This window comes from Pan troglodytes, chromosome 1 (genome assembly GCF_028858775.2).
Source record: "Pan troglodytes isolate AG18354 chromosome 1, NHGRI_mPanTro3-v2.0_pri, whole genome shotgun sequence".
Classification (NCBI taxonomy): Eukaryota; Metazoa; Chordata; class Mammalia; order Primates; family Hominidae; genus Pan; species Pan troglodytes.
In genome coordinates, this window is record NC_072398.2 from 78,717,330 (window position 1) to 78,739,557 (window position 22,228).

General features: G+C 37.6%; 1 pseudogene; it reads left to right on the forward strand.

Moving 5' to 3' along the window:
* LOC736271 (HAUS augmin-like complex subunit 4) overlaps positions 1-22,228 on the forward strand; it is an 86,110-nt pseudogene that overhangs the window by 61,443 nt on the left and 2,439 nt on the right.

Sequence of the window (22,228 nt, forward strand, 5' to 3'; positions counted from 1 at the left end):
AAAAGCCAAAGAGAAGAAGAATTTTGAAAGCTGCAGGAGACAAGCAACTTATTACATACAAGGTATCCTCAATAAGATTATCAGTAGATTTCTCATCAGAAACTCTGGAGGCCAAAAGGCAGTGGGCAGCTATATCCAAACTGCTGAAAGCAAAAAAACAAAACAAAACAAAAAACAGTTAATCAAGAATTCTATATCCAGTAAAATTGTCCTTCAAAATTAATAAAGAAATCAACACATTCCCAGGTTGCAAAAAAAGCTAAGGATATTTATGACTAGTAGAACTTCTCTCCAAAAAATGCTAAAGGGAATTCTCCAGATTGAAATGAAAGGACACTAGACAGTAACTAAAAGCCATATAAAGAAATAAAGGTTAATTATTACATGGGCAATTATTTCCTACATGATGTGAAACTAATACATTTAAAAAACTAGTATTACTGGAACTTTGGTTTGGAACTCCATATTTTGTTTTCTAAGTAATTAAAAGACTAATAGAATAAAAAATTAGTTTATGTTTTGAACATATAATGTAAGATGTAATTTTGTGATATTAACTACTGAAAGGAGTGGAAATAGAGCTATCAAGGAGTATGGTTTTTGTATGTTACTAAAGTTAAGCTGGTATAAATTCAAACTAGAGTGTTATAAATTTAGGGTGTTAAATGTAATAGCCATAATAACCACAAAAGAGCTGTAGAATATAAACAAGAGGAAATGAGAAAAAATTAAAATGTTCATAAAAAATTAGCCAAGCACAAAAGAAGACAGTAATGCAGGACATGAGGGACAAAAAGCTATAAGGCAAATAGAAAACAAATAGAGAAAAATTACAGGAGTAACTCTCTTCTTTAAAATACAATCATCCATCTGTATTTGTGGGCTCTGCATTCCCAGATTCAATTAACTACAGATTAAAAACATTTGAAAAAAATACAGCAATGAAAATCAATACAATATAAATAAAAATACAGTTTAAAAATGCTATGTAATACTACTTAGACAGCACTGACATTTTATTAGGTATGATAAGTGATTTAGAAATGATTTAAAATATACAGGAGAATAAGCATAGATTTTATGCAAATGCTATGCCATTTTATATAAGGGATTTGAGCATCTGTGAATTTTGGTATACATAGGAAGTCTTGGAACTGATTCTCCAGAGATACCAAGAGAGAACTGTAGTTACTTTAAATGTTAATGTATTAATCTTTCCAATCAAAAGGCAGAGATTGTCAGAATTAATAAATGAAAACATGATCCAAATATCTTCTGCCTGCAAGAGACTCACATTAGCTCTAAAGACACAAATGACTTGAAAATGAATGAACTGCAAATAATTCCATGAAAATACTAACCAAAAGACAATAGAGGTGGCTACTCTAATGAAAAAAACAAATTTTAAATCAAAAAGAGGTAATAGGAGACAAAGAAGAACATATGTTTCAATACAAAGTTCAATACAGTATGACAATAAAATAATTATAAACATTTACACATCTAATAATAGACCATCAAAATAGATGTAGCAGAAATTGACAGAATTGAAAGGAGAAGTAAACAGTTCTACAATAATAGTTGGAGACTTAAATACGCCACTCTCAATAATGGCTAGAGCAACCAACACAAGATAAGTAAGGAAATAGAGGACTTGAACAGAACATTGGACCAACTATATTTAACAGATACACATAGAACACTGTACTCAACACCAACAAAATGCACATTCTTCTCAAGTGCACAAGGACATTTTCCAGTTTAGAACATGTGTTAGTCAATTCTTGCATTGCTATAAATACCTAAGGCTGGGTAGTTTATAAAGAAAAGAGGTTTTCATTGGCTCATGATTCTGCAGGTTGTACATGTATCTGCTCCTCCAGCATCTGCTCCTGGTGCAAGCCTCAGGAAGTTTACAATCATGACGGAAGGCAAAGGAGGAGTAGGTGCATCACATGGAGCAGGAGAAAGCAAGAGAAAGAAAAGGAGGAAGTCTCAGAGTCTTTTAAATAATCAGATAATGTGCGAGCTAACTAAGCAATAACTCATCTATCACCAAGGAGTTGGTGCTAAACCAATCATGAAGGTCTGCCCCCATAATCCAATCACCTCCCACCAGGCTCCTCATCCAACATTGGGAATCATATTTTAACATGAGATTTGAAGGAAATAAACATCCAAACCATATCAGACCAGATACTAGGTCAGAAATTAAGTCTCAGTAGATTTTAAAAGGTAGATATCGTGCAAAGTAACTACCCCAACCAAAACGGGATACAGTTAGAAATCAGTAACAGAAGCAAACTAAAAATTTCATAAATTTGTAAAAATTAAACCATCAGTGAATCAAAGAAGAGTAAAAGGGGAAATAAGAAAGTAAGTAGAAATAAATAAAAATGAAAACACAGCATAGCAAAATGTATGGGATAGAGCAAAAGCAGTGCTAAGGGGAAAATTTATAACTATACTTACATTAAAAAACAAGAACAATCTCAAATCAACAATTTAACTTTACAACTTAAGGGACTAGAAAAAAAAAGAACAAACTAGACCTAAAGCCAGCAGAAGAAAGGAAATATTAAAGATTGCAGCCAGATAAACAAAATATAGTACAAAAAATAGAGAAAAATCAACAAAACCAAAAGCTTGTTCTTTGTAAAGATCAACAAAGTTGACAAATCTTTAGCTAGATGAACTAAGGAAAAAAAGAGGGAAGATTCAAATTACTAAAAGCAGAAATGAAAGTATGGTGATTACCAACTCTATAGGAATTAAAAGGATTATAAGAAAGTACTATGAACAATTATAAACTAAAAAACTAGATAACCTAGATGAAATTGAGGAATTCCTAGAAACAAGATATACCAAGATGAAATAATGAAGAAATAAAAAAATGAATATACCTATAATTGGTAAGGAAATTAAATCAGCAATCAAAATTCTCCTGACAAGGAAAAGCCCTGGACTTGATAGTTTCCCTGGTGAATTTTACTACACATTTTAAACACCACCAATATTTCTAAAAATTTTCAAAAACTGGAGGAGGAAGGAACACTTTCCAACTCATTTTAAAAGGCCAGAACCAACCTCATACCGAAACTGGACAACGACATGAGAAGAAAAGAAAACTACAGATCAATATCTTTTATGAACATTGAGGCAAAAATCCTCAATGAAATACTAGCAAACCAAATTCAGCAGCTTATTAAAAGTGTTATACTCCATAAGCAAGTGGGATTTAGTCCTGGAATGGAAGGTGATTTAATGTATAAAAATTGATCAATGTAATGTACTACATGAATAGAATAAAGAGGATAAAACACACAGAGTCATCTCAATATACGCAGAAAAAATAATTTTCAAAATCTGACATACTTACATGATAAAAACACTCAACAGCCTAGAAATAGAAGGAAACTACCTCAACATAGTTAAAGCCATACAAAAACCCCACAGTAAACATTATTCTCAATGGTGAAAGACTAAATGCTCTTCTAAGATCAGGAAAAAATCAAAGAAGTCTATTTTGCCACTTCTATTCAACATAGTACTAGAAGTTCTAGCCAGAGAAATTAGGCAAAAATTTAAAAAAATACATCCAAATTGTAAAGGAAGAAGTAAAATTATCTCTGCTCACAGATAATGAGATCCTGTATGTAGAAAATCCTAAAGATTCCACAAAAACAAATTATTAGAACTGATAAATGAATTCAGCAAAGTAGTAGCAGAATACAAAACACACAAAAATCAGTTGCATTTCTGTACATTAACAATGAGCAGTCCAAAGAGGAAATGAAAAAAAATTCAATTCCAATAGCATCAAAAAGAAAAAACATATATTTAGAATTAACTTAAAGAGGTGAAAGACTTGCACTATGAAAACTATAAAACATTACTGACAGACATTAAAGACAGAAATAAATGAAAAGATCACATAGTCATGGATTGGAAGATTTAGTATTGTTAAGATGTCAATACTTCCCAAAGTACCTAGATTTAGTGATCCCTATCAAAATCTCAATGATGTTTTTTGTAGAATTAGATAAACCCATCCTAAAATTTATATGGCACTTGAGGGACTAAAGATAGCTGAAACAGTCTTGAAAAAGAAAAGCAAAGCTCACATTTCCCGATTTCAAAACTTACTTCAAAGCTACAGTAATCAAAACAATGTAGTACTAGCACAAAGACAGAATACAGACCAATGGAATAAAAAAGAGAACCCAAAAATAAGCCCTTACATATGTGGCCAAGTGATTTTTTAACAAAGGTGCTAAGACCACTCAGTGGAAAAAGGACAGTCTTTTCAACAAATGTTGCTAGGAAAACAGGATATCAACATGCAAAAAAAACCAAAAAAAAAACAAAAACAAAAAAAAACTGGATTATTATCTAACATTTTATAAAAATTAGCTCAAAATAGATCAAAAACCTAAATGTAAGACCTAAAACTATAAAACTCTTAGAAGAAAACATAGGAAAATCTTTATGACATTGGATTTGGCAATGATGTATTAGATATGACACCAAAACCCATTGTGTAGGGAGGTTATTCTGCAATCCCAATCTGGGAGCCCTGCCTGGTGAGCATCCCCATTGGTAGTGGCTCTGTGTTTTCCTGGGGAGGAGCACCCAAAGGCAACTGACAGCCCCTCTGCCATTGCCATGGCACCAGATCCTACCCTGCTGCGCTTGGTCTGGAGAAGAAACAAAGAGCCTGAGAGCTTCACTTGTGCTTCCAGTGTGCCATGTAACCTTATGGAAAGGAGTGCAGTCTCTCCAATTTGTAAGCCCTTGATCCCCTGCTCATCATCAAGTGGAGGCCCAGCTTGGGCCAGCAGTGCAGCCACCTTACCCCTTGGCTGAAGATTCCCTTTAGCAGTGGTTCTGTGTTTCTCTGAGGTGAAGCTTCCAGAGGTAACCACTGCAGTGGTACTGCCCTTGCTGCCCTTGGATTAAGGAAGGAGCAAAGACCCTAAGTTCTTTAACCACACCTCCAGCAAGCTGTAGTTGCCCTAAGAAAAGACCAGTCTGTCTCCCCAATCCCACAAGGTGGCCTCCTTACTTCCCCTGCTCATCACTAGGCAGAACCCCAAGACCCTGCCTGGGCCCACAGTGCAGCTTCCCCACCCTGGGCCAATCACACAGATTGATAGCAGCTCTGCATCTCTTTGGGGTGGAGCCCCAAGAGATAAGTGAAAGGTCATCTGCTACAACCACTGCCAAGTTCCCTTCCCCTGCTGCCCTCAGGCTGAGGAGGGAACATAAAGCCCGAGCTCACCACAGAGCTGTGGTGTGCAGCCCAGGAGTGCCAGAACAAGATCTGCAGCCAGCACTTGAGTGGGAGAGGAGAACACATTTTTAGAGCACCAAGAGGGAGCACAGCTGCAATCATTAGGAAATACAGAGGAGCCGTGTGTCTGAGCAAGAGCCTACCTACTGGATCCCAAATTTCAATGCCAAAAATACTTTGCTCATATACCCTCCCATGAAACCAAGGACAAGAATTCAGATACAAATAAAGTCCCTGCACAAAGCCCCAGCCTTCTGAAAACATACAGAAAAAAAGTCTACTGACTGTATCCAAATTATAATACATTGTACTTAAAGGAACATTGGCCCACACAGATGAGAAAGAACCAATCTAAGAACTCTGGCAACTCACAAAGCCAGGGTATCTTCCTTCCTCCCAACTACTGCAGTATTTCCCCAGCGAGGCTTTTTTTTCTCTTTTTCTTTTTTTTTCGTTTTTTGAGATAGGGTCTCACTCTACACCCAGGCTGGAATGCAGTGGTGCAATCTCGCCTCACTGCAGCCTCAACCTCCTGGGCTCAGGTAATTCTCCCACCTCAGTCTCTTGAGCAGCTGGGACTATAGGCATACACAACCACACCCAGCTAATTTTTGTATTTTTTTGTGGAGAAGGGGTTTTGCCATGTTGCCCGGGCTGGTCTTGAACTCCTGGGCTCAAGTGATCCTCCTACCTCGGCCTCCCAAAGTGCTAGGATAACAGGTGTGAGCCACCATGCCCAGCCCAGCAAGAGTTATTAATTGGGCTAAAATGGCTGACTTAAATGTAAAACCTAAAACTAAGGAAACTCTGGAAGGTAACCTCAGAATTACCATTCTGGAGATAGGTCCTGGCAAAGATTTCATGACAAAGATGCCAAAAGCAATTGCAACAAAAACAAAAATTGACAAATAGGACCTAACTAAACTAAAGATCCTTTGCACAGCAAAACAAACTATGAACAGAGTAAACAGACAACCTACAGAATGGAAGAAAATATTTGCAAACTATGCATCCAACAAAGATCTAATATCCAGAATCTATAAGGAATTTAAAGAAATCAACAAGAAAAAAAATCAAATAACCCCATTAAAGAGTGGATAAAGGACATGATCAGATATGTTTCAAAACAAGACATACATACAACCAAAAAGCATATGAAAAAATCTCAGTAGTATCAGTAATCATTACAGAAATGCAAATCAAAACCACAATAAGATACCGTCTCACACTAATCAGAATGGCTTATCATAAAATCAAAAACAACAGCAGTGTATAAACATTCTCTTTTCTTCACCACTTGAACAACAGATGCTGGTGAAGTTGTGAAGAAAAGGGAATGCTTACATTCTGCCAGTGGGAATGTAAATTTTTTCAACCATTGTGGAAGTCAGAGTGGCAATTCCTCAAAAAACTTAAAACAGAATTACCATTTGACCCAGCAATCTCATTGTTGGAGTATATATCCAAAGGTATATAAATCATTCTACCGTAAAGGCACATGCACTATTCACAATAGCAGACATGAAACCAACCTAAATGCCTATCAACGGTAGACTGGATAAAGAAAATATGGTACATATACACTAAGGAACACTACACAGCCAAAAAAAAAAAAAAAAAAAAGAATGAGACTATGCCCTTTGCAGAAACGTGGGTGGAGTTGAAGGCCATTATCTCAAGTCCATTGCAGGGACAGAAAACTAAATACCACATATTCCCACTTACAAGTGGAAGCTAAACAACAGAACACATAGACACAAAGAGGAAAACAACAGACACTAGGGCCTACTTGAGGGTTGAGGGGTGTAGGAGGGGGATCAAAAAACTACCTACTAGGTACTATAATTATTACCTGGGTGACAAAATAATCCGTACACTAAATCCCCTGTGATATGCAGTTTCCCTATATAAGAAACCTGCACATATATACTTGAACCTAAAATAAAAGTTAAAAGATGAATAAATGAATGAATGAATTAATAAATAAAAGAAATGATAGATACATTGGATTTCCTGAAAACTTAAAAATTTTATGCATGAAAATACACTATGAACAGGGGGCAGGAGGCAGAGTGAGATGGTGGAGTAGAAGGCTCTCCTAATCATTTCCCCCAGAAGGACACCCAGTTAACAACTATACACAGAGAAAACACCTTCATAAGAACCAAAATTCAGGTGAGCATTTAGAGCACCTGGTTTTAAGTTCACATTGCTGAAAGAGGCATGGAAGAGATAGAAAAAACACTCTTGAATCGCTGACACCACCACTCCCCCACTCTCTGGCAGTGGCAGTGTGGTGCCGAGAGCACCTCTGGGTGCTGTGGGAGGGAGACCCAGCAATTTTGAGGCATTGAACTCAGTGCTATTCTGTTAGAGCAGAAGGGAAAACCAGACCAAACTCATCTGATGCCCGCACATGGAGGGAGCATTTAAACCAGCCTGAGCCAGAGGGTAATTGCCAATCCCAGCAGTCCAAACTTGAGTGCCTGTGAACGTCACCACTGAGGGCTGCACCTGGCCTTTAAATAACTTGGAAGGCAGTCTAGATCATAAGAACGGCAACTCTTAGGTGAGTCCTAGTGCTGAGCTAGGCCCAGAGACAGTGGACTGGGGGAACACGTGATATGCTGAGACATCAGCTAAGCCAGCCAAGGGAGTGCTGGCATCACCCCTTTCCTAACTCCAGGCTGCACAACTCCTGGCTGCAAAAGACACCCCTTCTTTCCACTTGAGGAGAAGAAGGGGAAGAGTTGGGAGCCCTTTGTCTTGCATCTAGGATACAAGCTCCGCCACAGCAGGATGAGCACCAGTCAGAGTCATGAGGACCCCATTACAGGCCTTAGCTCTCAGATGACATTTCTAGGTACACCTGGGGCCAGAGCGAACCCACTGCCTTGAAGAAAAGAACCCAGTCCTGCCAGGATTCATCACCTGCTCATTCAAAAGCCCTTGGGCCCTGAATAACCAGCAGCAATACCCAGGTACTACATCAAGGGCCTTGGGTGAGCTTCTGAAACTTGCTGGCTTCAAGTGAGACTCAGCATATTACCAGCTCTGGTGGTTATGGGACAAAACTCCTGATTGAGAAAAGCAGAGGAAAAAGTAATGGGGACTTTGTCTTGCACCTTAAGTACCAGCACAGTCACAGGGTGGTAGAGCACCAAGTGGGCTCTTGGGGTCCCCGATTCCAGAACTTGACACTTGGATGGTATGCCTGGACCTCCCCTGGGCCAAAGGGGAGCCAATCACCCTGAAGGGTGAATCCCAGTCCAGGCAGCATTCATGACAAGCTGACTTAAGAGCCCTTAGGCCTTAGGAGAACCTTGGCAGTAGTCTGGCAGTACTCCTCATGGCCTGGGGTGCCAGTGGCTATGGGATGAGGCTCCCCTGCTTTTGGAAAGGGAAGGGAAGAGTGGGAAGAACTGCACCTTATGGTTTGAGTGCCACTCAGCCATAATACAGTAGAACACCAGGGAGACTTCTAAGGTTTTTGACTGTAGTGCCTGACTCCAAGATGGCACCTCTGGACCCACCTGAGGCCTGGGGGACCTCACCACCCTGAAGGGAAAAACACAGGCCTGGCTGGCTTTGCCACCTGCTAATTGTAGAGCCCCAGGGCCTTAAGCAAACATAGGCAACAGCCACGGAGTGGTTACAGCAGGCCTTGGGTGAGACCAAGTGCTGTGCTGGCTTCAGGTCTGACCCAGGGCAGTCATAACAGTGGTGGCCAAAGGGGTACTTGTGTCACTCCACCCTAAGCTTTAGGTGGCTCAGAACAGGGAGAGAGAGACTCTGTATGTTTGGGAGAAAGTAGGGTAAGAGAACAAGAGTCTCTGGTAACCCGGAAAATTATCCTGGATTTTGTCCAAGACCATCAAGGCAGTGCCTCTACACATCTGCAAGACCCACAGTATTATTGGGCCTGGGGTGCACCTTAAAGCGGATACCTCTTAGATCACAAGTCCTTTCAAATATCTGGAAAAACTTCCCAAGAAGGACAGCTACAAATAAGCCCAGACAGTGAAGACTACCATAAATACCTAACTCTTCAATGTCCAGACACCAAAGAACATCAACTAGCATTAACACCGTCCGGGAAAACATGACCCACCAAATGAACTAAATAAGGCATGAGGGACCAAACCTGTAGAGCTTTGTGACCTTTAAGACAGAGAATTCAAAATAGCTGTTTTGAGAAAACAAAAAATTTCAAGATCACGTGGAGAAGGAATTCAGAATGCTATCAAATAAACTTACCAAAGAGAATGAAATAATTAAAAAGAATCAAGCGATTCTGGAGCTGAAAAATCCAGCTCTTCTTCAGTATATCTTTGACATACTGAAGAAGGCATCATAGTCTTTTAATAGCAGAATTGATCAAGCAGAGGAAAGAATAAGTGAGCTTGAAGACAGGCTATTTGAAAATATACAGTCAGAAGAGACAAAAGAAAAAAAGTAATGAAGCACAATTACAGGATCTAGAAAATAGCCTCAAAAGGGTCAATCTAAGAGTTATTAACTTTAAGGAGGAGGTAGAGAAAGAGATGGGGGTAGAATGTTAATTCAATGGGGTAATAATATCCAAGTACAAAAAGGTTATAGAACACCAAACAGATTTAATCTAAAGAAGACTCCCCTCAAGGCATTTAATAATCAAACTCCCAAAGGTTAAGGATTAAATAAAAGAATCCTAAAAGCAGCAAGAGAAAAAAAAACACACACACACACAATGGAGCTCCAATACATCTGGCAGCAGACTTTTCAGTAGAAATCTTACAGGCCAGGAGAAAGTGGCATGACATATTTAAAATGCTGAGGGAAGAAAAAAAACTTTTACCCTAAGATAGGATGGCCAGCAAAAATATCCTTCAAACATGAAGGACAAATAAAGATTTTTCCCAAACAAAAGCTGAGGGATTTCATCAATACCAGACCTGTCCTACAAGAAATGCTAAAGAGAGTACTTCAGTCAGAAAGTAAAGAACATTTATGAGCAATAAATAATCACCTGAAGGTACAAAACTTACTGGTAATAATAAGTAGACAGAAAAACACAGAATATTATAACACTGTAACTGTGATGTATAAACTACTCTTATCCTATGTGAAAAGATTAAGTGATGAACCAATCAAAAGTAATAACTACAACTTTTCAAGACATAGTACAATAAGATATAAATAGAAACAAGAAAAAGTTAAAAAGCAGGGGGAAAAAGGTAAGGCATAGAGTTTGTATTCATTTTCTTTTTGCTTATTTGTTTAGGAAAATAGTGTTAAATTATTATCAGGTTAAAATAATGGGTTATAGGATAGTATTTGCAAGCCTTATGGTAACCTCAAACAAAAAATATACAATGGATACACAAAAAAATAAAAAGCAAGAAACTAAATTATATTATCTGATAAAATCATCTTCACTAGAGGAAAACAGAAATGAAAGAAAGAAGGGAGAGAAGACCACAAAAGAACCAGAAAACAAATAACAAAATGGCAGAAGTAAGTCATTATTTATTAATAATAATATTAAGCATAACTAGACTAAACTCTCCAATCAAAAGATATAGACTAGGGATGGATGAAAAAAACAATACCCATTGATCTGTTGACTACAGGAAGCACACTTCACACATAGACTGAAAATAAAGGGATGGAAAATGATATTCCATGCCAGTGGAACCCAAAAAGAAAGAGTCACTATACTTATATCAGAAAAAATAGATTTTAAGACAAAAACTATAAGAAGAGACAAAGACGATCACTATATAATGATAAAGAGTTCAATTCAGCAAGCAAATATAACAATTTTAAATATATATGCACCCAACACTGGAGCACCTAGATATACAAAGGAAATATTAGAAATAAAGAGAGAGGCCCCTATATTATAATAGGTGGAGATTTTAAAATCTCACTTTCAGCAATGGACAGATATTTCAAACAGGAAATCAACAAAGAAACATCAGACTTAATCTGCAATATAAACAAAATGGATCTAATAGCTATTTACAGAATATCTCATCCAAGAACTGCAGAATATACATTCTTTTTCTTAGCACGTGAATCATTCTCAAGGATAGACCATATGTTAGGTCACAAAGCCAGTCTTAAGACATTCAAAAAAACTGAAATAATATCAAGTGTCTTCTCTGAACACAATGGAATCAAACTAGAAATGAATAACAAGAGGAATTTTGAAAACTTTACCAATACATGGAAATTTGACAATACACTCCTGAATGATCAGTGGGTCAATGAAGAAATTCAGAAGAAAGTTGAAAATTTTTCTGAAGCAAATGAAAATGGAAACACAACATGCCAAAACCTATGGGATACAGCAAAGACAATACTAAAAGGGAAGTTTATAGCTATAAGTACCTACATCATAAAAAGGAAAACCTTTAAATAACCTAATGATGCATTGAAAAAAACTAGAAAAGCAAGAGCAAACTGGACACAAAATTAATAGAAGAGAAGAAATAATAAAGATCAGCACAGAAATAAATGAAATTGAAATAAAAGCATACAAAAGATCATTGAAACAAAAGTTGGTTTTTTGAAAAGATAAACAAAATTGACAAACCTTTAGCCAGACTAAGAAAAAAAGAAAGATCCATGTAAATCAAAAATGAAAATGGAGACATTACAACTGATAGTTCAGAAGTTCAGAGGATCATTAGTGACTACTATGAGCAACTATATGGCAATATATTGGAAAATCTAGAAATGGACAAATTCCTAGATAGATACAACCTACTAAGTTTGAACCATGAAGAAATAAAAAACCTGAACAGACCAATAACAGGTAATGGATCAAAGCCATAATAAAAAGTATTCCAATAAAGAAAAGCCTGGGACCTGATGGCCTTTCTGCTGAATTCTACCAAATATTTAAAGAAAATCTAATACTAATCCAATCAAACTATTTTAAAAAAATAAAGGATGAGGGAATACTTTCAAACTTATTCTATGTGGCTAGAAGCCAGTATTGCCCTGATACCAAAACCAAAGACACACCAAAAAAAGAAAACTATAGGCCAATATCTCTGATGAATATTAATGAAAAATCCTTAATGAAATACTAGCAAACTAAATTCAACAATACATGGGAAAGATTATTCATCATGACCAAGTGGGATTTATCCCTGTGATGCAACGATGATTCAACATACATAAATCAATCGATGTGATACATCACATCAACAGAATTAAGGACAAAAACCATATGATCATTTCAATTGATGTTGAAAAAGCATTTGATAAAATTCAACACCCCTTCATAATAAAAACCCTCAAAAACTGGGACTAGAAGGAACACACCTCGATACAATAAAAGCCATATATGACAGACTTACAGCTAGTATTATAGTGAGTGGGGAAAATTGGAAAGCCTTTCCTCTATCCTGAACAAGACAAGGATGTCCACTTTCACCAGTGTTATTCAATATAATATTTGAATTCATAGTTAGATCAATTAGACAAGATAAAGATAAAAAGGGCATCCAAATTGGAAAGGAAGAAATCAGATTATCCTTGTTTGAAGATTATATGATCTTATATTTGGAAAAACCTAAAGACTCCACCAAAGACTATTAGAACTGACAAAATCAGTAAAGTTGCAGAATACAACATCAACATACAAAAATAGTAATACATCTATTTGCCAACAGTGAACAATGTAAAAAAGAAATGAAAAAGGTAATCTCATTTACAATAGCCACACATAAAATCAAATACCTAGGAATTAACATAGCCAAAGAAGTGAAAGATCTCTATAATGAAAACTATAAAACATTAATGAAAGAAATTGAAGAGGACACCAAAAAATGGAAAAGTATTCCATGTTCCTGGATTGGAAGAATCAATATTGTTAAAATGTCTGTACTACACAAAGCAATCTACAGATTTCATGCAATCCCTATCAAGATATGAGTGACATTCTTCACAGAAATGAAAAAACAATCCTATTATAAAATTTATATGGAACCACAAAAGACCCAGAATACCCAAAGCTATCCCGAGCAAAAAGAACAAAACTGGAGGAATCACATTACCAGACTTCAAAGTATACTACAGAGCTGTCGTAACCATAACGGCATGGTATTGGCATAAAAACAGATATATAGATAAATGGAGCAGAATAGAGAACTGAGAAACAAATGCACATACCTACAGTGAACTCATTTTTCACAAAGGTGCCAAGAACCTACACTGGGGCAGAGACAGTGCTTGAGGGAATGGATACCCCATTCTCCATGATGTGCTTATTTCACACTGTATGCCTGTATCAAAACATCTCATGTACCCCATAAATATATACACTTACTATGTACCCACAAAAATAAAAATAAAAATGACACTATCAACAGAGTAAAAAGGCAACCCAGATTAGAAAAGGATACTTGCAAACAAATTGAGCTAATATATGAGCTCTTCAATAAATGGTGCTGGGAAAACTGGATATCCATATGCAGAAGAATGAAACTGGACCCTTGTCAAACATGAACAAATGGGATCACATCAAGTTAAAAAGCTTCTGCACAGCAAGGATACAATCAACAAAGTGAAGAGACAACCCACAAAATGGGAGAAAATATTTCCAAACTACCCATCTGACAAGGGATTAATATGCCAAATATATAAGGAGCTGAAACAACTCTATAGGAAGAAATCTAATAATCTAATCAATGGGCAAAAGATTTGAATAGACATTTTTAAAAAGAAGACATACAAATGGCAGAGAGACATATGAAACAGTGCTCAGCCTCATTCATCATCAGAGAAAAGCAAATCAAACTACAATGAGATATCATCTCACCCATTTAAAGTGGCTTATATCCAAAATACAGGCAAGAACAAATGCTGGCGAGGATGTGGAGAAAAGCGAACCCTTGTACACCGTTGGTGGGAATGTAAATTAGTACAACCATCATGGAGAACAGTATGGTGGTTCCTCAAAAACTGCAAAAAAAATAAATTGAGCTACCATATGATTCAGCAAACTCTCTGTTGGGTATATACCCCAAAGAAAGGAAATCAGTATATCACAGAGATATCTGCACTCCTGTGTTTGCTGCAGCTCTGTTTACAATAGCCAAGATTTGGAAGCAACCTAAGTATCCATCAACAGATGAATGGATAAAATGTGGTACATATACACAATGGAGTACTATTTAGCCACAAAAAAGAATGAGATCCTGTCATTTGCAACAACATGAATGGAATTGGAGATAATTATGTTAAGTGAAATAAGCAAGGCACAGAAAGACAAATAAGTTCTCTTTCATTTATGGGATCTAAAAATCAAAACAATTGAACTCATGAACAGAGAGTAGAAAGACGGTTACCATCAGCTGAGAAGGGTAGTGGGGGCCTGGGGGAAGCTGAGGATGGTTAATGGGTTACAAAAAATAGAAAGAATGAATAAGATGGTTAATGGGTTACAAAAAATAGAAAGAATGAATTTGACAGCACAACGGAGTGATTATAATCAATAATAATTGTATATTTTAAAATAAAGAGTGTAATTGGATTGTTTGTAACTCAAAGGATAAATGCTTGAGGGGACAGATACCTCATTCTCCATGATGTGCTTATTTCACATCACATGACTGTATCAAAATATGTACCCAATAAATATATACACTTACTATGTACCCACAAAAAATAAAAAAAAAACTATCGAGTAAAAAGGCAACCCAGAATAGAAAAAAATTTGCAAAGTATACACCTGATAAGAGATTAATATCACGAATATATAGAGAACTCCTAAAAGACAGGAACAAGAAGATAAGCAACTCAATTCAAAAATGGGCAAAGGATCAGAATATACATTTCTCCAAATAAGATATACAATTGGCCAATAAGCACTTAAAAAATGCTGAACATCTAATTATTAGGAAAATGCATATCAAAACTCTAATGCGATACCATCACACCCTTTAGGACAGTTACTGTAAACACACACACACACACACACACACACACACAGTCAGCCAAACACACAGAAAATAAGCATTGGTAAGGTTGTGGAGAAATTGGAACTCCTGTGAACTGTTGGTGGGAAGGTAAAATGGCACAGCTGTTGTGAAAAACAATAACATGGCCATTCCTCACAAAATTAAAAATAGAATTGCCATGTGATTGAAAAATTTCACTTTTGGACATATGCCACCCCCAAATTGAAAACAGAGTCTCAAAGAGGTATTTGTACATTAATGTTCACAGCAGCAATATTTGCAATTGCTAAAATGTGGAAGCAACCCAGAATTCTATGGATGGATAAACAGATAAAAAAAAATGGTACACACATACAATGAAATATTTTCAGCCTTAGAAAGGAAGGAAATTCTGACATCTGTTATAACATAGATGAAACTTGAAGACATTATGCTAGGTAAAATAAGCCAATCACAAAAGGACAAACACTGTATGATTCCAATTATATGATAAAGTACTTAGAGTCACCAAAATTATAGAGACAGAGTAGATGACTCTTGCCAGGGGCTGGGGAAAGGGGAAATGGAAAGTTATTGTTTAATGGGTATAAAGTTTCAGTTTTGCAAGATGATAAGAGTTTTGGAGATGGATAGTGATGATGGTTGTGCAACAATATGAATGTATTTATTGCCACTAAACTGACACTTAGAAATGGTTAAAATACACATACATTTTATGTTATGTGTATGTTACCACAGTTAAAAAGTTGGGAAAAATTGGTACAAAACACACATTATATTTTTCCTGTGCTCCAAAGTCTAGCTAGCAAGAGTTGTTTGGACTCAAGGAAGTACAGAAATCCACAAATAAGATTTTTGCTAGCCATTTTCTAACCCTACAATGATGAGATACAGGATGTAGCCAAAGAAACAGAAACAATAAGTCATTTTTTAACCTGTGCTGCAACAAAAAATGCCTTGGCCATTTCAATTCATTTCTGCTTCTGAGTAAGCCTATCTCATAGTTATTAATCATATCTACTTGACCTTAGTGGCAATGAAATCACCTTGGTAGATAATTATAATATATGTGTGATTTGAGCACCCTTCCTCTGTTTCATTTTAGTGAGCCATTTCTCACTAGGTAATAGAAAACCAATTCTCTCCTCTGACCTAACGTATTATTTGCCTTATTTCCTTGGCACTCTGTAATGTACTCAGTCCTCTGCTCTCTATTATAGCAGTATATGAAGTCTTATTTTCTGGATGCTGTCTCCTGAGTATCTGCCAATCTCTGAGGACACTAAATAACTCTGAAGCATTGGCTGAGCCATATACTTGCTGGTTTATAGGTTATTAGGAAACCATTCATCCTTTGGGGTGAGGTTATGACAAAGATCTCTTCAGTTGGTGATGTTCTGCTTCTTCAAATGAAGATTGGAACAAGGTTTTTGTGGAATGCAAAGAACTTTCCCAAAGTAGCCTACATTGCTCTCTCTCTAGACTGAATAAGGAAAAAAAAAAAAAAAGATTATCAAAGGTTGTGTGTTACTGTTTACAGAAAAAATTTAGGTTTAACAATTCAAGTGGATTAGTTGATATTTTTGTTTCCTCTTAAACAAACATGAAAGTGAATCCAATTCTCAATTGTCCAAAAGCAAATTCCCAAGTGTGTAGATTTTCCAAGAAATTTACTATTTTCTTCCTTTCTTCTGCTGGACACTTTTCAACTAAAAGAGCAAATATTTACATCACTGTCTTCTAAAATACTAGCTAGAGAATGGTAGGAATTTTACTGAATACAATGAAAAATTTTCATTGTCAATGGATTTACATTATTCACACTTCTGATACATTTAGCTATTACAAATGATAAAGTTAAAACCGCTCTATTACTTTCTCATGTGTTACTAGTTTTCATCCTCTTAATAGCTTAAAAATACTTCAGAAAAATGTACAAGTTCTGGATGTCTCAAAAACCCACTATGACTCTCAGCAGCCCAATCTTGAGTGTACCTATGTGAAAGGTGAATTCCAAAATAAAATGTGAAGGTATGTTTACAAGCACTGGCTTCCCCTTCCGCATTCCCAATTTAGCCTCACTTCTCCCACTTTTTACTGGCCTTCTGTATGTAAGCAGGTTGACTATGCTAGAATCAGAGCAACTCCTCAAGTTACATTCAATATAGAAACTCTGACAGTTATTCTGCTGGTTTCATTTGAAGGTTTTATTAAGTCGATACCACATAGCTTTTCATCATTGGATCAGCTAATGACAAAAGATTTTGCCTCAAGGGAGAACTTTGTATTAAAGGCACTGCAAGTGTGTGTGTGTGTTTGTGCACATGCACATGTGTGGTGTGTGGGGGTGTGTTTGGCAGAAAATAGAGATTTCTCCACTTTAGATACTGGGTTTTTATGCTAACACATCAAAAGAAAGCCCTGCTTCCTAACTTGTTCTCATGTTTTCTGCTGCTTGGTTTGATATGGTTTGGATATTTGTTCTTGCCTAAATTTCATGTTGAATTGTAACATCCAATGTTGAAGGTGGGACCTGGTGGGAGGTGTTTGAATCATGGGGCAGATCTCTCATGAATGGCTTGGGCCATCCCCTGGGTGATAACCGAGCTCTTGCTCTGAGTTTACATGAGATCTAGTTGTTTAAAAGGGTGTGGCACCCCTCCCACCTCCCCATCCCCCCACCCCCCCACACACACATTCTCTCTCATTCCTGCTTTTGCCATGTGATGTGCCTGCTCCTTCTTCATCTTATGCCATGATTGTGATCTCCCTGAAGCTGCACCACAAGTCAACCAGATGCCAGCACCAAGTTTCCTGCAAAGCTGCAGAACCATGAGCCAATTAAACCTCTTTTCTTTATTAATTACGCAAGTCTCATGTATTTTTTAATAGTGATAAAAGAATGGCCTAATACAGAAAATTGGTACTGAGGAGTGGGGCATTGCTATAAAGATACCTGAAAATGTGGAAGTTTGAACTTCAGAGTGATGATTTAGGATATCTGGGGGTAAACATTTCTAAGCAGCAAAGCATTCAAGAAATGGCCTGGCTGTTTCTAACAACCTGTGCTCAGCCGTGGGAGCAAAAAAAAAAACAGACTTACAGTTGGAACTTATATTTAAACAGGAAGCAAAGCATAAACATTTGAAAAATTTGCAGCCGAGCCATGTGACAGAGAAAGGAAGATTTTTCAGAAAAGAAATTCAAGCAGGCAGTGGAGCAACAACTTGCTAGAGATATTCATGTAACTAAAAAAGAACCGAGTGCTAATTTCCAAGACAATGGGGAAAAGGCCTCAAAGGCATTTCAGAGACCTTCACAGGAGGCCCTTGCTTCAGAGACCCAAAGGCCTAGGAGGGAAAAATGGTTTCATGGGCCAGGTCCAGGGCTCTGCTGTCCTGTGCAGCATCAGAACTCTGCTCCCCACATTCTGGCCACTCCAGCTCCAGCTGTGGCTCAAAGGGGCCCAGGTACAGCTTGGGCCATGGCTTTAGAGGTGGCAAGCTGTAAGACTTGGCAGCTTCCATCTGGTGTTAAGCCTGTGGGTGCACAGTGTGCAAGAGTAAATGAGGCTTGGCACCCTCCATCAGATTTCAGAGAATGTGTGGAAAAGTCTGGATGCCCAGGTAGAAGCCTGCCTCAGGGGCAGAGCCCCCACAGAAGAACCTCTGTTGGACAGTGCCAAGAGGAAATACAGGGTTGGAGCTCCCACACAAAATCCCCACTAGAGCCCTGCCTAGTGCGTCTGTGAGAAAGGGGCCATGGCCCTCCATACCCTAGAATGGTAGATCCACCAGCAGTTTGCACCCAGCACCTGGAAAAGCCACAGGCACTCAACAACCTGTAAGAGCATCCTGGAGTTCTGAAACCTTCAAAGCCAGAGGTGGAAATATCCAAGGCTTTGGACGCTGGCCCCTTGCACCAGTGTGCCCTGAATGTGGGATATGGAGTCAAAGAAGATTATTTTGGAGATTTAAGATTTAATTACTGCCCTTCGGCATTTTGAACTTGTATGAGGCCTGTAGCTCCTTTCTTCTGGCCAATTTCTACCTTTTGGAAGGGGATGTTTACAATGACTATACTCCCATTGTATCTTGGGAGTAAATAACTTGTTTCTTTATTTTACAGGCTCTATAGATGTTAAGGAACTCAGCTCAGTTCTAGATGAGACTTTGAACTTGGGACTTGGGACTTTTGAGTTAATGCTGGAATGAGTTAAGACTTTGGGCGGGGGGAGGCTTTGGGGGACTATTGGGAAGGCATAATTATATTTTGCAATGTGAGAAGAACATGGGATTTGGGTGGGGCTGGGGTGGAATAATATGGTTTGGATATTTGTTCCCACCCAAATCTCATGTTGAATTGTAATTTCCAGTGTTGGACATACAGCCTGGTGGGAGGTATTTGGATCGTGGAAGTGGATCCCTCATGAATGATTTGGGTTATTCCCTTGGTGATAAGTGAGCTTTTGCTCTGAGTTCACATGAGATATGGTTAAAGGTGTGTGGCACTCCCAACACACACCACATTCTCCCTTGCTTGTTCTTGCTTTCACTGTGTGACATGCCTTTTCCCCCTTTGCCTTCTGTCATGATTGTGAGCTCCCCGAGGCTTCACTAGAAGCCAAGCAGATTATAGCACCATGCCTCCTGTACAGCCTGCAGAATGATGAACCAATTAATCTGTTTTCTCTATGAATTATCCAGTCTCAGGTATTTCTTTATAGCAATTCTAGAATAGCCTAATACATGATTTTGCAAGATAATTCAGAAGATTCTGCTTAACTGTTGCACACAAATAAGGAAACCAGCTCTAACAGGGCACTTGGTTATTCAAACCTTGTTGAATAAGCCAGGATTTTCCTACAGAGACCTAGAAATGGATGTCTGCTTGGATAGAAGGAATATCCCTTCCTATCAAGACATGTGAGAGAAACATAGGAAAGCCTTGCTCTAAAAACAATATGGAGTTTGCATTTATTTGGAGGCCATAAACTTAAAATTGATTTTAACATTGTGCCTTGTGTACAGTAATTACTGAGGAGGAGGAGGGGTAAATCTCATGGTTCCAGCCTCATTATCCTCCTTTTGTAATACTGGTAATAATTGGCCCTACACAGGTACCTTTTAAATTTAAAACTTTTTAATGGGCCATTATGACATTTAGCTATGACTATAAAGTCAGAGAAAAACAAGTGATTTCAGGCTTTTTAGTCAGGTCTAAACTTTTTTCTTTAAAATTATGTCTAATTCCAATCAATAGAAAAAGAGGGAATCCTCCCTAACTCATTTTATGAGGCCAGCATCATCCTGATACCAAAGCCTGGCAAAGACACAACAAAAAAAGAGAATTTTAGACCAATATCCCTGATGAACATCGATGCAAAAATCCTCAATAAAATACTGGCAAACCAAATCCAGCAGCACATCAAGAAGCCTATCCAGCATGATCAAGTGGGCTTCATCCCTGGGATGCAAGGCTGGCTCAATATACGCAAATCAATAAATGTAATCCAGCATATAAACAGAACCAACGACAAAAACCATATGATTATCTCAATAGATGCAGAAAAGACCTTTGACAAAATTCAACAATGCTTCATGCTAAAAACTCTCAATAAATTAGGTATTGATGGGATGTATCTCAAAACAATAAGAGCTATCTATGACAAACCCACAGCCAATATCATACTGAATAGGCAAAAACTGGAAGCATTCCCTTTGAAAACTGGCACAAGATAGGGATGCCCTCTCTCACCACTCCTATTCAACATAGTGTTGGAAGTTCTGGCCAGGGCAATCAGGCAGGAGAAGGAAATAAAGGGCATTCAATTACAAAAAGAGGACGTCAAATTGTCCCTGTTTGCAGATGACATGATTGTATATCCAGAAAACCCCATCGTCTCAGCCCAAAATCTCCTTAAGCTGATAAGCAACTTCAGCAGTCTCAGGATACAAAATCAATGTGCAAAAATCACAAGCATTCTTATACACCAATAACAAACAGAGAGCCAAATCATGAGTGAACTCCCATTCACAATTGCTTCAAAGAGAATAAAATACCTAGGAATCCAACTTACAAGGGATGTGAAGGACCTCTTCAAGGGAACTACAAACCACTACTCAATGAAATAAAAGAAGATACAAACAAATGGAAGAACATTCCATGTTCATGGGTAGGAAGAATGAATATTGTGAAAATGGCCATACTGCCCAAGGTAAGTTATAGATTCACTGCCATCCCCATCAAGCTACCAATGACTTTCTTCACAGAATTGGAAAAAACTACTTTAAAGTTCATATGGAACCAAAAAAGCCCGCATCGCCAGTCAATCCTAAGCCAAAAGAACAAAGCTGGAGGCATCATGCTACCTGACTTGAAACTATACTACAAGGCTATAGTAACCAAAACAGCATGGTACTGGTACCAAAACAGAGATATAGACTGATGGAACAGAACACAGCCTGCAGAAATAATGTCACATATCTATAACCATCTGATCTTTGACAAACCTGACAAAAACAGGAAATGGGGAAACGATTCCCTATTTAATAAATGGTTCTGGGAAAACTAGCTAGCCATATGTAGAAAGCTGAAACTGGATCCCTTCCTTACACCTTATACAAAAATTAATTAAAGACAGATTAAAGACTTAAATGTTAGACCTAAAACCATAAAAACCCTAGAAGAAAACCTAGGCAATACCATTCAGGACATAGGCATGGGCAAGGACTTCATGTCTAAAACACCAAAAGCAATGGCAACAAAAGCCAAAATTGACAAATGGGATCTAATTAAACTAAAGAGCTTCTGCACAGCAAAAGAAACTACCATCAGAGTGAACAGGCAACCTACAACATGGGAGAAAATTTTCGCAACCTACTCATCTGACAAAGGGCTAATATCCAGAATCTACAATGAACTCAAACAAATTTACAAGAAAAAATCAAACAACCCCATCAAAAAGTGGGTGAAGCAT